Source organism: Parasteatoda tepidariorum, chromosome 6 (assembly GCF_982258835.1).
Source record: "Parasteatoda tepidariorum strain Cologne lab strain chromosome 6, Ptep-v5.0, whole genome shotgun sequence".
In the NCBI taxonomy this organism is placed as follows: domain Eukaryota; kingdom Metazoa; phylum Arthropoda; class Arachnida; order Araneae; family Theridiidae; genus Parasteatoda; species Parasteatoda tepidariorum.
In genome coordinates this window covers 255,250-282,902 of record NC_141760.1, presented here as the reverse complement: position 1 = coordinate 282,902, position 27,653 = coordinate 255,250, and the positions used below count along the sequence as shown (strand labels likewise).

The following is a 27,653-nucleotide window of genomic DNA, read 5'->3' as shown; positions in this document are numbered from 1 at the left end:
TATGTGTAAAAAAATTAAAATATCTAACATTAATTGCTTCAATTTCAATTGCTTGATCTTTGGTAACTCATGGGATGGAGTGTTCGTCTCTCAGGTTCAATCCCAGCGTTGTCTGGTCGATTCTAATTCTGCTCCCGACTGTCACCAACCACAGTGCTGGCTTAAAATATTGTCAGTGGTAGACGAGTCATGAGTTAGAATTCCTTTGCCGTCGTAAGAGGTTTCCATGCTTTTCCTTTCCATGTAACGCAAATGTGGGTTAGTTCCATTAAAAAATCCTCCACAAATTCTAGTTCGTCCTCCAATGCTTGATCAAGGAGTTCCCTTGTCTTCTAGATTGGATGTCAAAATTACAAGTTGAATATTGATAGTTGTATACTCAGAATTGGATCAGCTGTTCATCAACGGTTACAAAATAAAATAAAATTTCGATTGCTTACCGCAATGGTTTCCCGCTTTAGAATATTTTACCTAAACTTATATTTAACTGAAATATTTTAAAAGTGCTGTTTATTCAAGTTCCGTTTAAAACAATTGGTAACTTAAAAGCAAATATTGTTACATTATGTGATTCTATTGTTAAACGATATAAAATTTATTTTTTAAGAAGAAAATTTACTCTAGGCACCCGGAAATAGTTTTTCTAAACTGGCACACTTATCGGAAAAGGTTCGGCATCTCTACTCTAGACAAAGCATATTTCGTGTTTCTTAATTTCGTTACTATTTTAGTCGGAACAGACAAATGACTATACAAGTTAAGAAAAGACCATTGCGGTATGGGATTTAAGTAATCTTCCGTGACTGCATATAGTTTCGTTTTATTTCGTTATCAAATTATACAAATATGCGTTCAGAACACTATAAAAGCTAAACACATCAGACAGAAATTTATTTAGTGCTATCTTTTACGATATATATCTTAAAATTATTAGAAAAAGGTTGCAGTTTGGTAGTCTTACTGGAATCCTAGACTTGGTAGTATATTTTGATAAATAAGGAGAACATTCATTCTTGAAAAAGAAACAACTATATGACGTTGTAATAGCATTAAATTTGATTGGACCACTAAAAATGGCGCGTTTTTTGCTGACAAGCTCTTTACAAATCAAATGTGAGATAAAGAATTTTAATTTTGTTTCTCTGTAGAAGAAAATCATCTGCAAGAAACAATATTTATTATTCTTCCATCAGTTTCTTTAAAAGCGAACAGAAAAACGCCCATTTGTTACCATTTTTAGATACCGTTTTTATTAATTGCTATTACTTGTTAATTGGGTATAATATAAAAAAAACACAACTACTTCCACTTAGTAGGAATAACATTTACCATGACGCAATGCTAAATTCTATGCTACTATCCACATAAATGCCACTATCCACATAAATCAATTATTAATCAAAAATCGAATATCAATTACTTTTCTTTATAATGCAATAAAATCTGGCGAGCAGCTATTTAAACGATCAAACACTTCGTTTGTTTATTTGTGGCTTGAAGTTAGGCTCGCAGAAAATGCCGTTCATGGGTTAAATTTAGTAGGAATAACACAACCTGTGACGTAGGCTATAGTATACCCAATTATGTTATTGTTATTATGTCTTATTATTGTTGTTAATAACTGTTATTATTATTAATAAGAAAGCAAGCAAAAAAAGACTGTGCAACGTCGTTTCAAGAGTTGATATTGATATACGTTTGCGCTGGGAGCTTGGCATCCATTCGGAGTGTACTTAGACGCGAACAAGCTCTCTGAAATATTTCATAAATTTATCAGAACATGTCTGTCTAAAATAGTAACCGCACCATTTTAAAATGTGTGATGTAATACACACGAAATATACATCTTGTTATTTTACTTCCCAAGCACCACCATCAGAGGGTAGCTATTTATTTACACCACTTCATATATCTGTTTTATAACGTATTTCAAATTGATTAATTTGTGTACGTTTTTGTTTCAGAAAGAATCCAAAAGTAACTTGTTGTGAACATCAAAAAGTGGATCCAAGAAACTCTATAATTCCTTATACTAAGTTCGGTAAGTACTTTCAAAATTAATTTTTTTTTAATGTAATTATAATCATCGCAATCTAAATGTTTTGTACGGAAACAATTTTTTAGTGTTTTATACACTTAAAAATCAGTCTATATATGTTATATCCCGAATGACCGACTACATCAATGTTTATTTAAGGCCACTGCCCTGTATGTATTTAACCGGTACTCCAAGCACTGGTGTTTCTCTTAATGTATCCTCAGCTGATATTAAATATAATAATAATGAAATATCAAATCGGATGCAACAAATATTTCGGACATTCACCAAAGCGACTATGTGATTGTTGACATTCATCGGTGAAAGTCGACAGATTTCGGTCATTCACGGAAGCATATAATATGCATAACTTAGTATCAATCTCTTTGTCTTTTTTATTTTAACATACGAGTACAAAAAAATAAATAAGGATGATTTTTCGTGTCTATTTCGCGATGCGCATCACGGTGTGAAAAATGATGCAACAGAATAACGAAATTAAGCAGAAATGTGAAACAAGTGCTCACGACTCAAAATACGTTTTTTTTTTTTTTTTTTTTTTTTTTTGTTGAATTATTTAGGGGTCATTTAAGGGGAAATTTCAGTTCATTAATGAACACTTCCCAACAAACTTATCGTTTAAACTAGCCCTTCTTAAATTATTATCACATAAAAACGGGCTCTTTACAGTATTGGTCATTTTAATAATGGATCCTTTACAAAATTCATCTTTTGTAAAAAGAAAGTTTAATAATCCATAATCGTAAAAATGAAGCTCCTTGTATGGCATAGTTTTTCCTAATATTCACACACACAAAAAAGGTCCAGACAGATCCCTGTTTTTTGCAATTTTTCACACAAACACTTATAATTTCTTTCTGAAATATTTTCACAAAATTGTGAGTACAAATGTTCACAAAAACATGACACGTTACAAAAAGTTTAAAATATTCCTAGCTATTTTTTTACCATGATAAGGAACAGTAACGTTCATTAATTTTAGTGCACCCATTTGTTTTTCAAATAAATTGTACAGTTTTTTTTTTCCAGATAAATACAAAATACACCAAGTATGAAACTCTCGCATAAATATGTAGTCATTTTTTTAATGAGGCATACACAGCAGAATTTTGTGTACTCTTCATTATGTACACTAAATTTTATGTATGCATCCACAACAGAATATTCCCATAATCTAAATAATTCCCTGTAAAAGCTAATTCCACCCCACATATTTGGAGCAAAATATTGGTCCTTTGATCAACATTCAGGATCTAATATTATTCCACCTACTCATCACCTCTCATAGATGATTTCCTCTTGTAATATTTATATCTTTATTGAACTTGTATAAATAGGATTCTCACCGCTTTATATTATGTAAAATACATACGATTTTAGGTCATTTCATGTGTATTTTGCTTATTACAAGCAGTGATCAATAATAAATGTTTACGTTTTTTTCGGTAACACAAAGGTATTTGAAAATTTTTTATGATTTATATTTGATACATAAAAAAATAAAAGCGTTTCCATTAGCAACAACTGCACGAATATCACATTAAAGACCCGCCGTAGTTGCATACTTGGGATTAAAAGGGGGGGGGGGGAAACTATGGCGTATTAAAATTAATGAGTAGTAGCGTATGTCTCTAAGAATTTTGTTTCAATTTTTTCATACTTAACTTATTATTTACGCTTTTAGTATTGGGCATAGTTAAGATAAAACAAGTTTATTTTAAATAATTTTTCGATCACTAAATTACAGTGGCACTGATGACATAATAATTTGCAAACAGACTTCAATATTTTTTATCTCACAATCGATTAACATTTTCCTTAAAATGTCTGTCGTAAAAATATTTTTTCCCTTGATTATTTTCACGCCTTTTTTTCCCCCTTCTTTTTCCTACTCTTTAAGGTTTTTCACGTTTTCATAATTTGGGCCGGGATTCGAATCATGTTCTGTCGGATATTGGGTCCCCGTAAATGTAGGAAATGTTGGTGAAAAATCGCTTTCCTCGTAAAACAGATTTCTCCTCGCTAACGGCCCATTTACGGCCCAAAGGATATCCAGAAAACCCCCTCCCCCCACAAATGGGGGGTAGACTCCCGAAATGGCCAAAAATCTCGTTTTACTGTAACGATTTAGAGTCGTAAGTCACCTAAACGGCCATTTTGTTTTCCAGGCTGTGATGCGATGAGAACCTTTTCAATATCGGTGCACCATTTTCTTCCGCTGCTCTGATTGAAGTAATAGTATGGCGTCATGATGAAGGAAAATCGGTTAGAACTTGGACCCATTTTATTTGATGAAGTCCTGATGCATTTATCCATTTAGTTTATTGTGTAAATAAGGTCCACTTTCGCATAATGATCCCCTAATAGCGAGAATAGAGTTTATGAATCTTCTTCGGAATAAACTTGATATTCCAAGTAGTTCGTATAATGTGTTTTGAAGGAATTATTTATCCCTTTTTTTATTGCTCTGAGAATTTAATGGTAAATTTTTATTAAAAATCTGCATTTCCTTGCTTTCTAATTTGTTATATGCTTTACTTTAAAATTTTTATATTGACCGTTTGACAGTTGAAGGATAATAATTTTATGAAAAGTAATTTTTTCGATTAGATTTTGTTTCATAATTTTGATTTTGTTTCATAAGAGAGCTTTATGGACCGAAAAGCTTTGTGGTTAAATGTTCGAAGTGATATTTATAAGGACTATCATGGGTCAGGGAAAAACTTGGAATTGTCAGGAATTTTTTTTTTTGCCTCTTAAAAGCAGGAAATAGACAGGGAAAATTGCAATTTTAAAAAAAAAAAAAAGAAAAAAAAAAAAAAAAAAAACCTGGACAACTCCTACATTATACCTAGAAAATAACTAGTCTCAGAAAATTGTCAGTAACAGTAATCAGTTATTGAGATTTGAGTTAAATGATTCTAACATCTATAAACAATTATTTGTTCCAAGCTTCTATCGTCATTCAATGATATTTCTTTGCTCACAAAATCAACTATTTGACATTACAAAATAAAAATCAAAGTTGTCTGATAAAAAATTGCATGGTATAGATAAAATATCTTTTGCATTTTCATTCAAATATTTCTGATATACATGGTAAAGTCTGAAAAAAATCTCCTGAAATTGAGTGGGAACCCTGTTTTTGAAAAAAATCTTATTTCAGTCTTACTTGACTCTGTATTGTTATTATTTACTTTTACAAACATAAATTTTGCCAAACTTTAAATTTCGCAAATCTCAGTGGATAAATGTACTAATTAATAGTCTTTAAGTGTTTCCGGTGTTAAAAAAGGTTTCAAGCAGTCTTCGAGCAATCTTAAAGTACTTTTCTTTTGACAACAAATTAAAATGCTATGGCGTGAGTATATAACTCACTGTAACTATAACTGACTCTGTCTGTCTACAACGCTCTTCCCTCCTCTTCTTATCCTTGCGGAAAACTTGTTACTCAACCGTTTTGTTCTCCCGTTTGTTATATAATTGCTAATATCCTCTCGAGTTTGGTTTATAAAGTCATTTTTAAGCCTATCAACAAAATATAATTTAAGTCTCTTAGAGATCCCATTATTTTTTATATTCTCTGGGACATTGACCACATTCCGTGTCCATGCGGCATCGGTCAAACTAGACGCGCTTTATAAGTTAGACTTAAGGAACACGATAAATATGTCCGTTAGCAAGAATACCAAAAGCATTACACAATCAATCATTAGAATCTTGTGCATAAATTCAATTTCGAAAATGCCAAAATTATTTCCACATCAGCTCTTCTTGATGCCCTAACATCTTAAATGAGCTTGATTTTTTTTTTTATAGAAAAGTTTACTTTCTTTGTCCAACACAATGTATTTATTAAATAAATAATCCCAAGAAACTGAAGCAGTATTACTTTACTTAATTAAAAACTTGATTCGCTTGCTTCAAAAATGTGCAAAATGTTTGTCGCAATTGTTTTATTCATATGAATGCTCATTCCCTTTTTAATGACATTTATTCCTCCTCCTGTGACACACCCTGATTTGCCCCTATCAGCTCTCTCATCTCTCACACCTTTATTTTGTCATTTTCCTTTTGAATCTTGGGTTGGTTTTATATTTCAAATCACTTTTGTACATTTTTCTTTTTTGTGTCTGGAAAGTCTTGAAAATGGGCGCTAGTGTTTGAGCGCTTGACGCATGTCGACCGTTTTGTATTTGTATATTTTGAAGCAAATGAAATTTTAAATCAAGTAACGTCTATGAATGTGAAAGATTTTTAAATTTTCCCAGTTGGAAGCTTGTGGACAAACAGCAATGACAAGGTGTATATTCTTTACTAAATAGTGTCAACTCAATAAGATAATGTACTCAAAATTCCCCCAATTCACTCTTAAGTGTCTCTTATCCATTCAGCTCTTCAACTGTCATCGAGAAAATTCATTTAAAAAAATGAAGAGGGAAAAGAAATATTATTTCTTGCTGAATTATTCAGTCGAGCTATCACCACCATTCAAAGTATGATAACAAAATCATCAACATAATGGGCAATTTATTTATAAGAAAACATTTTACTTTCTCTAACTTTTCTTAACCTGCTACTCAACATCAAGAGGTGCTGCTTTGTTCGCAAAACTGCTTGTGTCATTATTTTCAGATCGTCTCGCGATCCAACTTCTTTCCATTTTGCCTTTGGGAAACGCGAGTCTGCAGCGATGCGGTGACCCGGGTTGGATCCCAGCGGTGGCTGGTCGAAGCGAATTCAGCCTCCAACTTGCACCGATCACACTGCTGATGTAAAATATCCTGAGTGGTAGACGGATCATGGGTTAGAGTCCCCTTGCCGTCGTGCTAACCGTGGTTTTTCTCTCTATGTAACTCAAATGTGGGTTAGTTCCATCTAAAAGTACTCCACGAAGGCAAATTTCTCCCACTACTTGATCCAGGAGTTCTCTTGTCTTCTGGATTGGTTTCAAAATGACAAGGCTACGCAGTTGAACATTATCTGTTGTAAACCCAAAAAATTGGGTCAGCTGTTTAACGACCGTTATAAAATAAAATAAAATACTTTCAAAAATTTAGCTACTTACAAACAGACAAAATGAACTTAATTCTATCTCAAATAGATTTGTAATTAACTTAAAGTCATGTTAACGGAAGATCGAAAAGGAAAAACAAATGGTCGAAGTGTTAAAAATCTCTATATATTATCATAACAATCATTTTTGAGTCCCCTTAAAAGAAAAAGTTAAGATATTTTTTAATGATGATGTGGACTGTAAGGCTATGTTTAAATAAAATGGGGAAAAAATACTAACAGAGGTGAAAAAATAAGTTAACCCTTAAAACCAGGATCATTCAAAGATTTAGCATTCGTCTTTTAACTTGTTTAAGCCTGATCTCGACTTTCGGCATTCTATAATATCCTGATGAAACTACAACTTGGACAAAAAGTTTCTCTAATAATCGTCTATTTGAATTTAATTATTGCTGGATTTTCGTGGTTTGTCTCCCCTTTGTATTACGAAGGGAGGTTTAATTCTAATGAAAAGGTTCTTCAGAAGCAAACCTCTATGCAGGGTTAGCAAGAGTGAGCTCATTCTTTTTAACAGAAACACTTTAAGCTTAACTTTACTCTTCTCAGTATGCCCAGTCCCTGTTGTAGTTAGAGTCTTCGCCTACCACGACTTCGGCCGGAGCTCGATTCTTCTCCGTGCTAAGGGCTGAGTGTTTAATGGGTTAGATAAATATCACTTTTTGTTTGGGTAATAATCACTTTTGCCAGTTGCGTCGTACAATTCACTGTAATTTAACTTTCTGCAGTTTCAAAGCCGGCAGTTTTACCATGCTCAGTTTAGCGGTTGAGAAACGTGATGCGGAGGATGGTGATTATTATCACCATCTGCTCTTCGATCTGAAAGTGGTATTGCGTTATCTTCCGATCATCATTAAAGTTAAATCCCAGACCATAGTCAACAGTGCAGATCTAGCGCGCGAATTAACAAGACCAAAACAAATCACACAGGCCCAGTGAGGGAAAAAGAAACACTTTGATTTCACAAAATGGTGTAGTTTTTAAGAAGTTTACTATTGACTTTTAAAAATTCATACTTTATAACTCTTATTCTTTCTTTTTTTTCTTCCAAACTATGTTTGTAAGGATGCTCAAAGAAATAAAATATCAAAATAAAATCATAAAATACATCGTCTTTAAATAAGGATGAAGGTTATATCTTAAATCAAATATTAACTGTGACTTTGAAGTTACCATTGCCTTTTGATCTCTTTATTTAAAAAAAAAACTAACAAATAAAGTATTTCTTAGAAGAAACAAACATGATAACTATTCAAATATCGCTTCTTGCACGAAAATCATAAATAATCCCATCAACTTATATTAAATATTTAAATTTTGCACCTTTTACGAACGAATTCTCGCTGTTCGAATCCGATTTTTTATTCTATAAATATTTAAAATTTATTCCATACTCTCATCAAATATTTTCAGACGCTTTTGCTTGTGAAAACTAACATATGCTGTTTGAATTCGTCTTCTTTCAAAGAAACGGTACCGACCGAGAACTTCTTTTGACTTTTCTTTTCAAAATGCCTGATTTGATTGTTCTCATAACGTTCTACTCCAGTTAATAAATAGTGTTACATTCGATAGTTAATTATTTAATTTTGTTATTAAAATTTATGCTGATTAGTGTTAAAGAATGTTTCATATTTTCCTGGGCAAGTTAATTAATTCATGTAATTATTCTTTTTTTTCCCTCTTGTATGTTTTCCTTCGACATTAAATTTAATCTATAATGTAAAATATTTAAATTTTAATAATTTTTAAAGCATGTTTTAACCACACAAAAATGTGTATTATAATTGCTAAATTTAATTTTCTTGACTTTTTTTTGCAACTTTTATGAAAACTGTTGTACGTAAAGAATGTGATAAAATAAAATCGAATGTAGATTTAGGTCTCATATTCGACTAGATTTATGGCTCATATTCGGTTGAATTTAAGGCTCATTTAAAAAAAAAAAAAAGATCAGGGATTTCGAAAAAGGAAGATTTAGGGTCAAAATAGCAAGTGAAAGCTAGACATGACTTGTTATTTACTTATGTATTGTTTCACACATTCACAAGTCAATCTAAAAAAAGTGCCACAGTTTTTAATTTAAAATGTTATTTTCTATCAAAATTGCTTCGTGCTTGAATTTTCTGACACTCAGCATTTAAAATTGAAATTGCCCGGAAATTTAAATAATTTCTCCTATTTCAAAAGACTAAAATAAAATTTAATTTTTGCATTTATAAAAAAAATCGTAATTTCTACTTATAAAATTTATTTTAAATAAATTAAGGAAAATAAAGGAAAAATCTAATAACACGAGAATTTTTTTTTTATAAAAGAGGGAACGTAAAAGCTACAAAACTACAAGGGCTTTATTTTAAATATCAGATTTATATATATTTTTTATACGGTCCTTTATTTTATGAACCTAGCTGCATTTGTAATTGAAGCATAGTTGTTATACCTCTTAGAAATTTGGAAAATTTACTGCAGAAGATGAATCGGTAGAGCCTATACCATGCTATAACTGATCTTTTTCGATGTACCTTTTCTCAGCATCTAAACCAGATATTGGTTCATTTATTTTCACAGAATATTTACAAATATATGTTAACACTGTGATAACTGTTAATACATATCTTAGGCCGATTTTTTTTTTAAAAAAAAAACTATGAACTGAGAACTTTTAATTTTTTTAAAAAAGTTTCATAATTTTTGACCAAAATTCTTTCATGACTCAAAAAGTATTCCTGTTAACCCTAAAGCATTATCACAGCATACAACTGATATAATATCAAGTATACCCAAAAGAATTTCAAAGCAATATCATAAGTAGTTTCTTAGAAAAAGGTACATTGAAAAATGGTTAGTTTTAGCATTATTTATAAATGCCCTACTCAATTTAAGAATGTAAATAATGCTAAAAAAAAAAATGTTTTAACTTTCAAAATTATTTTCGTGTTGCGGTTTTTCTTTTATCCAATCAAATTATTTTTCCAAAGAAAAAACACCTTTTTTTTTGTCAAACCATTATTCCATATGTTCTTTAAATTACATGACATTATGATTCGTCATGCTTTTTTTTATTTCCTGTGTTAACGCCCATTTCAATTTTTCATTTCTAACTATTTTTTAGTCTGAATTATTGGAATTTTTCTTCTCAAAAATCTATTCTGCTTGTTCGCTTTTTTTTTTTAACATCATCTTCTGTACTTTTTTAAGCCAGGTATAAAGACGTCTTTTAATTCTGATTTATGGTTTGACAAAATGCTCCCGCTTTGTTCGTAATGTATCTTCAGCGCGTTCGCTAAGTAAAAACGAAAGTAAAAAGTTTCCTTCCGTGACTCACTTTTTCTTCATAAAGGGAAGAGATTAGTTTAAATTTTCTATCTGCTCGCGTAGAATTTTAAACTATTTCCTTTTAAGAATGAAAAATTTTATAAGTTAAAAACCAAATCGCGTGATACCAACCGCATTAACCGCACTGTTTTTTTAAGAAAGAAAAAATACGAGTTATAGAGAAGATTCCTAAATTTCATGTCTTATTTCCTTTTTGTTGGTCATTATGCTAATGATATGCAAATGTCTTATATTTCGCTTATGGAAAAAAATGTTAAATCAGTTATGTTTTAGGAATTTTTTTTCTTTCTAAAAAAATTAGATCATTAGCTGATTAATCTTTTTGCCTCAACCTAAATTTGTTTTGGAATTTCCAGAAAGTTAAATTATGTACTGGACCAGTGGCGTACGCAAGGGAGGGGTTTAGGGTTTTAAACACCCCCTTGAGCTCAGACAAAATGGCAAAAATAAAAATTTTAGTAGAAATTATGCAAGCTATTATTTTTTAAGACAATATATTTTTATTAGCTTTATTCCTACTTTATTTTTTCTCACGGTATTGCTCAGAATACTGAAAAAACATTTACTATAATAGGGTTGTACTTATGAAACCAAATTCACGTGATACTGTTACGGACTGGTTCCTTTCTGTCCTGCCAGTATAGTTTTCGAGATTGTATAGCTGTCATTCGCGAGATCTTGACGCGTTGATTCTGGAATCCTAGACGTTCTGTCGTCTTTGAGACAATTCGAGTATTTTGGAGGTGTGGTGAAAAATTATATAAAAGGGGGAACGGGGTACAGTGAAGTTAGCCGCTTGTCTTTCGGAGCTTGTCGCTAAATCTGTTTTGTTTTGTCTTAACAAAAAGTTCATTCAATCGCCGAACCCGTCGCCGCCACTATTTCGACTAGTGAAGAAATCAGTAACAATACCATTGGAGATACTGTGCTCGCTGAAGTTATTCATTACAGTTCGAAATTTTGAGATCGTATCATAGCGGATATTTCTGTGCCAATATATATATATATATATATATATATATATATATATATATATATATATATATATATATATATATATATATATATATATATATATATATATATATATATATATATATATTCTGTTCTTGGATCTTCAGAATGTCAAAACGCAAGAATTTAAAAAATTTTAATTATTTTGAGAAAAAATCACGACCTGAAATTAGTAAGGTGACAGCATCTAGCACCAATGTAAGTTTTTAGTTGTACAGAAATGTGATACTTCCGTTGAAGAAAACATTTCTAGCATAACAAAATCTGATGAATGTGAAAGTGGCCCTCAAAGTGTTACTTTTCACCCATATGACACTGGACTTTTTTCAAAAGATATTACATTATGTTCTTAAACTTAAAATATCAAATCAAAATTTAACTAAACAATGTTGTCTAAATAAAAAGTCAAAATTGTCTAGCTGTCTAAATTAGGGAAATAATAGTGCTTTATTACAGATTCGAATTTCTTTTAGTAGTTTCAGAAAATTATGAACACCCCCCTTGGAAAAATTCTGCGTACGCCACTGTATTGGACAAACACCGATCGTTTGTTTAAATGGGTGTTCCTTCTTTTTAAAAGAACGAATTAAAATGGTACGATTTAAATATATTATACTTCTATTACATTCTTTAGCAGGAATCAGAATCGGCTCTACTGCTCTTAATCTTAACGGTTTTATGTAATCTAGTTGAGCTCATCGAATGGTACGATGAGCAAAAATCACTGTGGCACCCAGAGTGTCACCTTTCACTTGAGTGTGAAACTTCACCTTTTTTTTTTTTTTACTTTGCACATTACAAGCCCAAGCCCTCGTCTTGTTTAATTTTGCGTATAATTATACCCCGTCTTATTTAACTTTGTACATAACATGCCCCTTCTTAATTAACTTAGCCCGTCTTATTTAAATTAGCATATAACATACCCCGTCTTATTTAACTTAGCATATAACATACCCCGTCTTATTTAACTTAGCATACAACATACTCCGTCTTACTTAACTTAGCATATAACATACCCCGTCTTATTTAACTTAGCATATAACATACCCCGTCTTACTTAAATTAGCATATAACATGCCCCGTCTTAATTAATTTTTGCTCATAGCGTTCTGTGTCACACTACTCCAAAATATATAAAAAATATTGTTTCATACTTTTTCAAAACATATGAAAATTTCGAAAACCCATCAAGATGGTTGCTTTAGACTGCTCTATAGATTCTCAACGAGTCAATCTCATTAGACCCAGCGTCCTCTCAGCATCCACAATAATTAGTACTGATTTATCACATTAAAATAATGTCTTCAGATTTTTTTTTTCTGTTAGTACGTCTTTTAAAAGCGATTGTCTTCATCAAAATATAATTTGTTTTATCCTCGGTGTTCGGGGTTTTAAATAACAATGAAAAATTATAAGACGTTAGAAATTCGATACAATTAACCCTTCGGGTAGTTTTACGATATATAAGTGTCTTATTATTTGTGTATAGTAGTATTTATCTTGAGACCAAAATGTGAAAAAATACAATATGAAAATGCCCTTTATTATGCAAAATATTCTAAAAATTAAAATATATAATTCTCCAAAAGTTAATATATATGTACCAAATATTATGATAATTGCTGCTCCCAATGACTCCAAAACATCAAAGACCCAATCACATCGCTACCTAAAATTACCCATCGTTATTTGCCTTGAACTAAATAAATAAACGCCGCGGTTAAATTTTAAGAAAAACGAATCGACTTTATATAGCTTTTCACTCTGGGCTTTTTAATCTTTTAAAAAGCAATTCAACCCCTGGGAGCACTCTCTCAAATCATGTTCCCGAATGCAACAGGGAACATCCAAAATAAAAGGAATATTTTCAACCCTTCTTTTCCTTCCAAACGCCATTGTTGTCACTAGAATACTTAAAAAGGTGGTAACCTTTCGGGCATGAAAAGTTCTAAAAGTTTTACTATCTGATGCAGAAGAAATAGCGTGTCTCCAGATCGATAGGGAGTAAGTCATTAATCATAAAGAAACTCAAAGCCTTCTAGATTAGTGTCATGGAACAAACAGCCTTAACGAGACACCATAGAGCGGGAAAACTCTCGTCGAATCTTCTCTGTCAAAACTCCTGCCTCCTTAGGACTTAATTGGTATTAATTGTAAATGAAATGTTACTACTGGGAAAAGTTTATTGCTAAAGTTCCTTGTCGATTTTTCATCACGTCTGATTATTTGGCGAAATATTCATTCTCTAATGTTTCTGATCCTTTTCACCTGATTCCTAAAATTTGAAATTTCATTTTAAAAAAGCTACACGTCTTTATTCTGATGTATAAATATTATTTTCTTACATAATATTCTGCACACCACAAATATTTTCCTTCCTACGTTATGTACGCACAGCACAAAATGTGTATGTCTTCCTATATAATAAATTACGAATAATTTGTACAAATTCGTATTCTTTGCGCTTAGTAGAATTATATGGAAGAATTTATATTTTTATACATAATATTCTACACAACAACAAATGCATATCTTTTTGCATTTTATTCCACACAAAACAGAATATGTTGCTTTTTATTTAATATTCTACTTACCACAAATATCACTTCCTACGTAATATTCTACTCAGTACAAAATGTGTATGTCTTCCTATATAATAAATTAAGAATAATATGTAAGAGTTTATATTTTTATACTTCATGGAATAATATAATATTTTATGAAGCACAAGAAATGTAAATTCTAACATTATACAAATGCATTGCTTCTTACATATTATTTTAGATAGCACAAAATGCGTCACTTACGTTTGGGAAATATTTTTTTATCCGGGATAATTAAAAAATTTGACGTTTCTCCTTGAATTAAGAGAAAATATCTGAAACTTCTTATTTTCCAAATTTGCTATACTTTTGTACTACATTTATTAAATGAATCCAAAGAAAAATAATAAAAGAAACTTGTCAAAAATTACATTCGTTTGCAAAAAAAAGTGCGATTTTTCTAATTTCGCTATTTTTTTTCCCTCCGTTTTGTGGATTGTATTTCAATTAATTACAAATGTAATTTGTTAAAACTTGTTAATGATAATGAATACATGACTTTCCTTTTTTATGTTTCACACGTATTTGTTCATACTCGAATATTCTAAATATGCCCCCATAACCTACTCCTAAACATAAATTCAGTAGAGTCTCAAATGTTCGAGTTCCTCGTAAATCCAAGCTAGTGGGGAAAAAAATCAATCTTGCTCCCAAACAATGACCAACGCACACACAACACGCGGAATGATTACTATGATTGGTTTTACGACGACTACTACGACTGAATATTGATAAACGATATTGTGTATTAAACACTGAAACATATATAGTTTGTGTTTAAACAAAAAACATGAGGCAATTAATTTAAAGTAGGTGCAATTAACATGATGCAGTAATATATTGAATATTGTAACTTGGTGTAATGCAGTAAATGTACCCTCTAATGTGACTAATTTTCTTTAAATATAATATCAATTAAATGCTGAAATTCAAAAATTGCTAGATTTCCATTTATTTAAATATTTATTAAATTTTAAGTTTTCGACAATTCGAGGTATGCTCGGTCCCTTCGACCTCGAATCATCGAGACTCTACTTTTTATTTTTACCTCTACCTTTATTGCTCAATTTATTTTATGTAATTTCTAATTTACGGTAGCTGAGAAGTTTTTAAAAATGCGTTTTATTAAATTTTAAAAATAAAAGTTGTTATAAGATTTCATATTATAATTCTTGTTTATTTAATTATTTCACTCCGTTTCGTTCTTGATAACTTCAAATTTTAATCAATTTTATACTATTAAATTAAAGAAAAGTTTATGCGAAGAAAATTGTAGAAGTGGCGAAACTAATTTTAAAATATTAATAAATATTTTATTTTTACGTCTATACTTAAAACTTCTAAAATTCGAAAATCTTTATAATCCTTATAATTTATATTTACCCGTTAAAAATATCTCCCGCTTCACGTAGTCATTTTTCAGCTGAAATAAGCTACGTTCTTTTAATCCTTTTGGATAGGATTAAATGCATTAGGTTCAAACATAAACACGAAACGAAAAGTTAAAAATGTTCTTGTCTCGCTTTAAGAACACATAAAGTTTAGTTGTTTCAGTCCTTTCGGTAATTCTTTTTCGGTGTTATTTTTCTCAGTTTTCTTTTCCGTGCAGTACCTTTCTGTAATTACTTTTCCCTTAATCACGTCTTGTACGCGTCCTAATTGGACTTTTACACAAATCTACAAAACTTGGACCAAATTAGAAAACACGGAACACAGCAAAACTAAATCTAATTAGCATCTGGCAACAGCAAACTATCCGCTGAACACCAAACGATCCGTGTTGCCGTTAAAAACATTTTTTTTTATCATCTACTGCTGCTTGTGTGTTCTCTTTTTGTTTTCAATCTTTTTCTCCCCTCCCCTTACCCTTGTTCTCACAAAGTCATTCTTTCTTAAATTAATACGCATTTTTTTCTCTTTTTAAAACTGAATTTGTGAGGCCTTGCGCGATATCTGAAAAATAGCCGCGTTTATAGAGGGAGCTGAGAAAAATATTAAATTAAAAAACTACATAAAAATAAAGAAAAGAACGCAAAAAACGAAATAAATTCATTGAGTGAAAAAGTGCAAACGAAAAATAATGTTCTTTTTGTTCGAAACAACGTCTTTCTAGTTCGTGTAACTTAATTAACTTTGCATAGAAGGGGGCGGGTACAAGTTGCAAGTTCTGTTTTAAATTCAAGAAATCAATGGGATTGTTCAATGTTTTCCTGGAAAAATATTTGCAAAATTTCTTATCGAATTCTTTTATTTCTGACTTAATTAAGAACAAGAAAAAATATTCAATTCGCGAAATTCGCAATTTAACTATAATTTATAGATACGTGGTTTTCTTTTGCTACAATAACTTCTGAAAATTTGAGCGTTATGTAATAATCAAATGGAAGATTTCGAATTATCTATTTTTCATTATGTATCTTTTGTAACTAATTTATAAAATAAATTGTGTTACTTATTTAGTAAGTGTCGTTTGATCGTTTCTTATTACATTTCGGCGATTTCGATGATATACAAAATGTTTTCAAGACATTTCCTTTTAATTTTTTAGAATTTTTATCAAGAATATGTTTATTTGATCCTATAAAACTGATTAGAAAATTTCTGCATTTCGTCGTAGTGTCTCGTACGTTCATGTACATAGATTCTATTTAAGCTTTGTAGAAAACTAAAGTTGGTTCTGTTGTAACTGCTCTGCAAAAAATTACGTACTTGAGCGCGCAAAATGTATAAATTAAGCGTGATCCAAAAAATCCACAAGTTATTCGTTGTGTTCTAACGAATAATTTAGCCCAAGTAGTTTACTAATTAGCTTTAATGAAACTTTCTTAATCTCAACAATCCAAAATCTAATGTCTAAACAAGCTGAAAACAGTTAAACTCGGCGTTCGGATGAAAGAAAAAGGCATATTATTAAGTAATCTGTTTAACCCTTTAACGCAGAATCTTTATTAACATAATTTTTATTAATTTTTCATTATTTGTACTAATTTAGACCGAAATAAGTGAAAAATATTATATTTAGAATTTTAATAAATTATGGTCATGAAATACCTGTCTTTTCGTGTCTTTTTCTGCAAAAGAAAAATTTATAAACAATAATTCCAATAAACAATAATAAGAAATGTCCGTCATTTTGGATGGGAAAAATCGAGGAAAGAAATGTCCGTCATTTTGGATGGGGAAAATCGAGGAAAGAAATGTCCGTCATTTTGGATGAGGGAAATCGAAGAAAGAAATGTCCGTCATTTTGGATGAGGGAAAATCGAAGAAAGAAATGTCCGTCATTTTTCATGGGGAAAATCGAGGAAAGAAATGTCCGTCATTTTGGATGGGGAAAATCGAAGAAAGAAATGTCCGTCATTTTTCATGGGGAAAATCGAGGAAAGAAATGTCCGTCATTTTGGATGGGGAAAATCGAGAAAAGAAATGTCCGTCATTTTGCATGGGGAAAATCGAAGAAAGAAATGTCCGTCATTTTGGATGAGGTAAATCGAAGAAAGAAATGTCCGTCATTTTGGATGGGGAAAATCGAGGAAAGAAATGTCCGTCATTTTTCATGGGGAAAATCGAGGAAAGAAATGTCCGTCATTTTGGATGAGGTAAATCGAAGAAAGAAATGTCCGTCATTTTGGATGGGGAAAATCGAGGAAAGAAATGTCCGTCATTTTTCATGGGGAAAATCGAGGAAAGAAATGTCCGTCATTTTGGATGAGGGAAATTGAAGAAAGAAATGTCCGTCATTTTGGATGAGGGAAATCGAAGAAAGAAATGTCCGTCATTTTGGATGAGGGAAATCGAAGAAAGAAATGTCCGTCATTTTGCATGGGGAAAATCGAAGAAAGAAATGTCCGTCATTTTGGATGAGGTAAATCGAAGAAAGAAATGTCCGTCATTTTGGATGGGGAAAATCGAGGAAAGAAATGTCCGTCATTTTTCATGGGGAAAATCGAGGAAAGAAATGTCCGTCATTTTGGATGAGGGAAATTGAAGAAAGAAATGTCCGTCATTTTGGATGAGGGAAATCGAAGAAAGAAATGTCCGTCATTTTGGATGAGGGAAATCGAAGAAAGAAATGTCCGTCATTTTGGATGAGGTAAATCGAAGAAAGAAATGTCCGTCATTTTGGATGGGGGAAAATCGAGGAAAGAAATGTCCGTCATTTTTCATGGGGAAAATCGAGGAAAGAAATGTCCGTCATTTTGGATGAGGGAAATCGAAGAAAGAAATGTCCGTCATTTTGGATGGGAAAATCAAAGAAAGAAATGTTCGTCATTTTGCTTGGGGAAAATCGAAGAAACAAATGTTCTGACTGAAGTTGAATTGTCTATCTATTTCATATACAGTGTCTATTGAGATTATGGAATCGTTAAACGGGCCCGTTACAATTCTCATCTGGGCTTGGAAGGCTTATAACAAACAAAATATTATCAGTACATCAAAAAATTTTAATTTACCTGACAAAGAAACAAAAAAATTTTCCACATTTAAAAAAAAAAATTTTTTTAACGGCAGTATTTGAATTCTTTTCGCGTCGGTAGATGCTGGAAGTGTTGCTCATTTAACGTTACCCGGTGGGCACTTGGAAATGATTAAAAAGAAGAAGCAAGCAGTATTACCCACGCCACACTGCCACAGATACCCCTTTGATAGGGTGGGCCTCATTAACGCAACACACTGAGAGGAACATCCATGCCCTTTGCAGTATCGAACCCGCATACATTGGCTTCGTAATCATGCACGCTGACCGCTCGGCCAACTGGCCGACTTTTTCGCAAATGTTGAGTATGTGAAGTGATTTGGCAGATTTTAAAGTCAAATTCTTGCAGCCCTCGCTGAAACATGTCATTATCAGTGGTAGAAAATGGGGCGGAGTCTCTTAAATGTTTGGATTTGAATGTTTATGTTTGCATGTAAAGTGAGAATATGTATGGTTTGAATGTAAAGTATTCTTCGAAGCATAGAAAGAGGTTTACCCGGTTCTATTATGTAGCAAATTCTGCCACACACGTACGGCGCTAATTAAGAGTTGGTAAAACGTCGCACAAAACAATTACTAACCTAGTACAAGAATGATTTAAGATGTCGCCTCTACTTCCTGCCCCCCCCGGATTCCTAAAAACGTGGCACATGCTGCTTATATTTTAATAGGGGGTAGACAACGAAACGACTCACATAAATTACCTTTAATTTAACCAAAGCTTTGCTCAATATGTTCGTCACTACGTTACTAGTTTTTTAAAACAATCATCAGCAATTATTCAATCAACATTAAGTACCTTTGATTTAGCCAAATCTTTGCTTAATGCGTACTTCACTAACTTGTTCTGTTTTATAACAATTATCAGCAATAATTATTTAATTAACATGAAGTTCCTTTAATCTAAATCAATTGCAAAAAAAATTAATAGTTTTAATAAAACAAATTTCTCTAAAAAAGTAATAAAACGTGTTTTTCATTTTTTTCATTTCTTTTAAATAAAACTTAACTTAACCAGTCAACTTATGCTTTTGTGCATCCACATTTTTGTTTTAAGAAAAATAAAATAATATATAGCATTTTTTTGTTTTAAATATACCGCGTTTTGTTGTCAACCCCTTTTTAAAATATAAGCAGCACGTGCCACGTTTAAGAATCCGAGGGAGGGGGGGGGGCAGGTAGTAAAGGCGACATCTTAAATCATTCTTGTACTAGGTTAGTAATTGTTTCGTGCGACGTTTTACCAACTCTTAATTAGCGCCGTACGTGTGTGATACTGTAACGGTATGGGGAGGTACAAAGGTGGGGAACGTCGTCGGGTTAAATTTGATGAATGACGTTCACGTTCTATTCCTCTTTATCCTTTTTATTTATTTAGTTTTTTTTTTTATCGAAAACGTGATACTATTTTGCCAATAATTATTTTTTGGGTACTTTGTTCTCCCTATTTCTTTTTCTTTGACATCTTACTCCGCGGGGAATCGGAGATACATTACGAACCCGAAGTTGTTAATTTGTTCACGTTCAATTCGGAGTTCCGGTGGAGTTCGTGTGCTTCATTGATATCGTAGAAAAAGTTTATTCGAAGTTGGAATTAAATATTTGCCATAACTTGATAAAAAGTCGTTTTTGAACTAAACGTTTCTGATGGTTTAAAAAAAAACGTTTTCTATTTTTATGAGTTAAATAAAATTGTATATTTTAGAAAACCATCATAAAGTTCTCTGTTACTGATTAAAAAGGAAACAGGGTCTTTATATTTGCGTTGATATATATGCCAAAATATGTTGTGATATATATGCCAAAATATGTACTCAAATTTACTCAAATGAGATCGAGCGAAGAAATAAAACTATTAATACTTTAATTCCTTTTCTTTATATATTATTTTGTAAATAAAATTAGCTTTAAAATTTAGAGTTAAATCATTTGTTACGTTTTCAAAATTTCGTAGGAATTCAAAAAAATTATTAAATGCCTAATTGTGTAGTTACAACTAGAATAGAAATATACATTATTAGATCCAACCATGTGATTTATGTTCAATTAAATTGGATACGTGTAAGCGACGCCACTCGTGTCTGTCGATCCTGATTGGCTACTGAATCGACGAATGCCACGCTTTACTTACGATAACATCGCTTGCAGGTTACGGATATTCCCACGCATTCAGCTGTGACTAAAGTTTTCTTCACGATGAGTTTTTAGTAAGAAATTACATGTAATTTACATATCGATTGGACGATGTGTTTAACGCTTAAGCTGATGCCTTGAGTCATCACATCGACGAGAATACTTTAAGTGCAGAAGTGGTATGTCACTCCGTTAGCATAGTGAATTATCAACAGTATTAAGATTTAGATTGCGTGATGGCAACAACAGTTATTTACTGTTTCTAACCATAAATGATATCATTATGTGTGAATATAATAATCGAACCTTAAATAGTTTATGGACAGTGTAGGTTAGGGCAAAATTTCTGAATTCGAATGCATGGATATTTTTCCTACTCATAAATCTGTGACGTGCGTATATAATTTTAAGGTGAGAGAAATAAAGGGGGGTGGAATTTTTTGTTGTTTGAAATCCCAAAGTTGTTTAACCTTCGTTGTTGTTAACTAGATTTTTAACAAAGATGTTAAACTAGATGGAATAACAAGCAGACGTGTTGATAACTTGACGTAAATCTCGTTTAGAAGAGAGGATTGAAATTCAGATTTTTATCTTGAATTAGATTTTAATTTTGAATTGAATTTTTTTTTCAGATCTAGAATTTCAATGTTTTTTTGTTTATTTGCAGAAATTACTCTCAATAAATTACATTTTAATTAGTACATTTTTAGTTATTTTGAACATAAATGAGTTTAACTAGTATACTCTCGATATCTCAAAGTTAAAGGGACGCTAAGAAAATTTCGAGGTAGTGAGTTTTCGAGATAACAAGTTCAGAACTAAATATCGCTCATGGGCTGCAATAGCAGCACGACTCAAAAAAACAAATTTTGAGATAAGTGGGTTTAAAGTTTTCATTGCTAAGCAAAATGCATAAGAAATGCTTTAGTTTGCTTAAACGAAGATTAACTTCAAGTTGAATCATGAGTTGTGTTGGTATTGCTGCTGAAAGAATGTATATTTTCATATTTACGCCTGTTCTTAGTCCAAAACGCTTGTTTTTTGAGTTGTGCTACTATTGCAGAACGATATGTTCTAAAAAGTAGAAAAATATATTCTGAAATACTCTAAAAAAATGAGTAATGAAACATAAGAATAACTACTAATAAATATGTATGTAATAATAGTGGACTAAATCTAAATTCGACACTGATCATTTATTTTTAAAAGTAAGTCAGAAAATTAAGCATTAAATAGAAAAAATTGGTTTACAGTAAACTTACATTGGGATTTTTCCGAAAAAATTCATTTCACATTTCGAAAAAAATTCGACATAGCAAGGTTTTGAGAAGAAATTCTTCTACATAGGAATTCAAATTAACATTAGGTGGATATATTATGCCAAGGGAAATTTTTTTTTTTCATAACAAGGTTTTCGAGTTATTGAAGTTCGAGTTATTGAGAGTTTGCTGTAGTAGCTTTATAGTTTCACCTACAATTTATATCCAGTAATAAATACTAATATCTGTTCCATACATTATTTCCGTTTTTGATCTAATTACTCTCTAAGTTCTTCCAAACATTTAGTTTAAAAGAAGCGTTCAATTATGTGTGTTAAGAATACGTTTTAACTTTTATTAAACTATAAAAATTACTCTGTCTGCAAAATCATCTTTCTTAATCTTTATAAATGACCTTATAATTCCATTCTGAATTCTTATAAAAAAGTATACCTGCAAATGTGGTATTAAAAAAATATAAAAGGAAAAAAATGAATAAATCTCAAATATTAAGCAGTGAATTATTAACCTGGATAAAAAATTTATTTTTTCCCCCTTTTCATAATCCTTTAAACTATTACATATCAACAGTAGTTGTTACAACTACTTTTTTAAACTATCAAAAATAATATATTTCTTGGCGCTGGGTGCTTAAGCCGTTGATAATCTCGGTTAACGCTTTTCTGAGTACTGTGAAGCCCCGCATCTCAGAATAATCGTTGAAATCTCGGAGATCCTCTCTTACAAAGTCATTTGCATAATAGGGAACTAATTATTCTCAATCTATCTCAATCGGAGCATCTCGGGTGTTCGTCTTCGTCTCTCTGGAATATCGTCTCCGTTTCCGCCATTTTTGTCTTTCAAAAATAGATTAAGTCACACAAGAAAATTTAATGGTTCCGGGTTATTTTTGGAAAGTTAGGTAATGACTTTTATTTTCGCCTACTATTTAAGGCATGGCTTTAATTATAAAAATTATGAAGAATATTATTTCTCCCTTTTATACTTGTTTCAAATAAATAAAAGGGACTTAACTTTATTAAAATAATAAAAGAGATTTAACGTGCCCACTTAATAAAAGAGATTATCCCCTAAGAATCTATAGTCCTGATAATTGACAATTATAATTAGAGTTGGAACAGAGCTTCGGCATCCCCGCTGAAGCTTTGGCATAGCCGAATAAAGAGCTGTGATTCGGCCTATAACCATTTATGTTGCGAATATTCTTTTTACCACCCTGACTAACTTTTGATCTAATGATCGAATCTTCCCGTTCTAGGAATCCATCTAAATGGTTCGAGGAGATGACCTCAAATATCCTAATTTATTAACGCAGACGATATTTTAAGTTACGAAATCAGTCACAAAAACGTACTTTCTCTAAATTAGCATAGTTTTTTTTTTCGACGGATTCGAATTTCTGACCCTCAAAATATAGGGGTTAGAAATACTCTGGGAAATATGGTTTGGTCAGAAAGTACGATCCAAAGTTCGGACCCCTTAATGTTAATTTTACTTTTTGCATATTTCGCCATATCTCTACAACTTTTTAGATTGATTGAATTTTGTTTTTTTAAAACGACCGACCCTGAGAAATAAAATTTTTAAAAAAGTCACGTTTTTAAAATTTGATTTCTCACGAACTATTCAACCGAAACGAATTTTATAGTTCTGTTCAAAAGTTTTTCAATTCGTTTAAAAATATTTAGAACTATGGTGAAATGCGCATAAAGTAAAATTAACATTAAAGGGTCCAAACTTTGGACCGCTCTCTTGATCCAAACTATTGTAGCCATATTTCTCAGATTGCTACTACCTCCTATATTTTGAGAGTTAGAAATCCGTCGAAAGAAAGTTATGTTTATTCAGAGAAAGTACGTTTTTTAGTCTGATTTTTTTTAAAATTTAGTCTGAACTTAAAATACTGCTGCACTAAATAATTAGCACATATGAGGTTACCACTTTGAACCATTAAGATCTAGTACTAAATCGTGAAGATCCGATCATTAGATCAAAAGTTATGCAGAACGGTCCTTTTTATTTATTTATATGTTTTGCATACTGTACATTCGTATTTTATAATAAAATATAGTAGAAATTCGTATTTAAAAGTTCTTGTGTATTCAATTTAATTTGAAAGTTACTATTGAATAAGTAAGTTACGTTACATATTATATTTATTTAATACTTGTATGTACAACTGTAGTTGTTTTAAAATGAAGCAATTAAAATACTGTATAGAACATTTTTTAGCTCCCTTATTTCTATTATTTACTAAAACAGATGTAACAGTTATGGGCATCCATAAGGAATTCTCTTTTAAAACTAAGTATTTGAGATAAAATATTATTTACATAAAACGTTAAGAAGTTCATTTGCAAAATGAAATATTAAACTTAAAAACTTGTCTATAAACTTATATAATACGGTGCCATTTCTTTATGCATGAAAACGTAATTTATAAATGCAAATTACAAAATTCTTCTTAATAACGGTATGTCTATATTTTAGCATAAAAAAAAATTATTCTCTTAAGTTAAAAAAAATCAAAATGTGTCCAGTATGTAACTTTTTTTCTTGTTTGCATACTGCGCATTTTTAAGTCACATTGCTATGATTTAATTTCCTTGTAACCAAGCTTTGAATAATGATAGAAAAGGCGATTTTTATTTAGAAAAGAGTTGCCTAGAAGAACTCATAAAGGCGATTAAAAAAAAACTTAATTTTATTAATTAAACATTTTTTTAACTATATTTTTAATTATTACAGAAATAAAAGCAAATTTTAATCTTGAAAGAAAATTCTCTAGACTTAAATATGATATTGACGTGCCATAAAGCTTTCTAAAAAGTTTGAATTTCTTTCTTTTATTATATTTGAAAACTCCAACGAACGAGATTAAATCCAATTTGTTTTTTACACAGAATCAAAAGAATACTAACAGAAAAAAAAATCTTATTTTTTAGTGATGAAATTGTACCAAGTATTGTCCTATATATTTGACTCTATGTGCGAAGAAAATAAATTACCAGAACCAATTGCAACATAATCTAAGTTTATAAATGTTGTATTTTACTTTTAAAAGGAGGAAAGAAACAAAATCTAACGAAAATTATTAAAATATAACCTTTATTTAAAACATATATTTTTTCGCCAAGTATTAAATACATTTTGCTTTAAAAGAAACGGTGTCCTTATTATTCAGGGATGAGATTTTTCCGCTTTTTAGCGGATTTCCGCTTTTTTCATTTTTATCTCTTAAATTTCAGCTTTTTTATCAAAAATTAAGATTTTCTAAAAATTTCATTTTTTTTTTATAAGTATTCCGCTTTTCCAGAAAATTCACCGATTTTCAAAGAGAAACAGAAAATTCAAACTACATAGCTACCAATCCTTTGTCATTTTTACTTATTTCACCTATTTTCTCCCCTTTTACACGCAGCAGATTTTCCACTGATGTAGCCTCATCTTACTAATATCATCTCATCCTCATTCCAACCACAAGGAATAACCTCATCTCTTTACTTCATGATGAAGGGGTAAAGGGCCATCTTGGCCTCAGGGACCCCGACCAACCGACCAGACCAGACACGCAGCAGATAAGATTTTCCGAATTTTTTACCCGCCCTCCAGATAGATCCGATTTTCGTAGTTCAAACGACGCTACTTCTGACAAGCCTTTTAGAGGTCCCAAGCCTGGAATCTGCTAATATCTCGATTCTTATTCACACGATTTTAATATCAAACATAGCTTTTCATATTTGCGTGTTGTGATTCTTATTCACGCGATTTGAATATTGTTCGTTGCGATTCTTATTTACGAGATTTGAAATTCGATATTGTGATTCGTATTTATGTCTTTTTAAAAACCTATGTAGCGATTCATATTCAAGCAAGTTTAAAATTCAATGTGTTGATTTGCTCATGCGGTTTATAATATCAAACATTGATTTTCGTATTTATACGTGATTTTAAAATAAGGCATTGGGATTCGCATTCACGCATTCTAAAAGTTATGCATCATAATTCTTATTTATGCAATCTAAAAATTACGCATCATGATTCGTATTTACGCGATCTAAAAATTATGAATCGTGATTTGTATTTACCGTTTTAAACATTCTATATCCCAGTTTGTATTTTCTCATTTTCAAAATCGTATATCTAGTTTCATATTCATGTGATTTCAAAATCCATAATTGTTATTCATATTCACGCAATTTTAAGATCAACTATCGCGATTCTTGTAAGAAGTTAATTTTTTTTTAATTAGTTACTATAAAGGTGACTGTTTTTCTAACGACGATTATTAGTATATGTAAGTGTTACAACGTCAGAGAAACTGGAAGGGAATATATTCAAAACTTACATTCTGTGCTTGCAAAGAAGAAAAAATAGGATTTGTCACAAGATGTTTGAAGATGGACTAACGACTAAATATAGCAAACATAAAAGATATGGCAAACAAAAGCAGTTATTTAAAAAGGGATTTAATTTTTAAAAAAAATTTTGGGGAAAAAGATCGTCAAAATTTTATTTATATTTGCTGTTATTTATGCTATAAAATGCAAAATTCTTATCAAATAAAAAACAATTATCTAAACAGTTGCTGATTGTCATGTAATTTTTCTAACTAAAATAGCAATTTTTGTATGTTAAGGAGTTACTATATATTTCTACCTCACTGTTATTGATATGTTTCAGAGGGCTGTAGTTAGATTAGACTATAATATGAACATAATGATTTGGTCCATTGTTGAAAGTTTTTTTTTTTCAATATAATTTAAAAAGTAATATTACTGATATATTTGCTATAAATCACATAACAGTATTTATTAAAAGAAATGAAATATTAATGTATATTCTCAGTAGTTTTAATTTGGTAAAACAAGTAGTTTTTCAAGTAGTAATTGTCTCTTATGTGAACTGAGGAAAAATATAATTTCCAACTTTATTTTTTCAATTGGTAAATTTTTTTCACTAAATGTTAAGTATCAATGTAATCGTTTCTATAATAATAGATTAGTACACAATTGTATGTCAACACATTATTTATTACCTTAAACTGTCTGGAATTTATTATTAAAGGGTTGCGCTTGGGTAAAATTTACTATCGTGGAAATTCAGCTTTTTTGCGTTTTGGCTAATCTCATCCCTGATTATTGCTTTCTCATCCTGAGGAAGAAAAGAAAAAAGTATGATTAAAACAACCAAATTATGATAAACTTTACCGTATTTCTGGCTCTATGAGAACACCAAAAATCATGGAAATTTCTACCGAGACGCTTTGGTAATGATTTTGATGAGATTAAAATAAAATATAATTTTATACAATGTGTTAAAATTTGGTAAAATTTGATAATTTTATCATGTTGTTTTAGAGAAGAGCATAAAAAAAATAAAAATGAAAACATTTATTCGGTTAAATTTACTTTTTAGTTATGTATTTTTACAAACGTATGGTAATTATTACCATACGTTATCTATCATTTTGAAAACCAGAGTTTCCGGTAAACCGTTACTATTTGAACGAAAAAATTACCAAATGAATGGTTTAAATATCTGAGTTTTACTAACAGAATTATCTTCTTTTTACCGGAAATGTCTTTACCTTGCAGTACGGTCATTTAACCAGAATTTTTTCTCCGTGCATAATTATGTTCTCTTCGTTGCTTACAAAGTCACGTTAATTTCTC

General features: G+C 30.9%; 1 protein-coding gene across 4 annotated transcripts in view; it reads left to right on the top strand.

Annotated features, from left to right (window-relative positions):
• Positions 1–27,653, top strand: part of LOC107454759 (xylosyl- and glucuronyltransferase LARGE1) — a 168,155-nt gene that overhangs the window by 109,297 nt on the left and 31,205 nt on the right. For 2 of the 4 annotated variants that reach the window (XM_043040565.3, XM_043040566.3), the window contains one exon: positions 1,965–2,041. The gene's annotated coding sequence lies outside the window, so the exon portion shown is untranslated. The remainder of the gene's footprint in view (positions 1–1,964; positions 2,042–27,653) is intronic. The other 2 variants (XM_043040567.3, XM_071179042.2) reach the window with 1 other exon arrangement.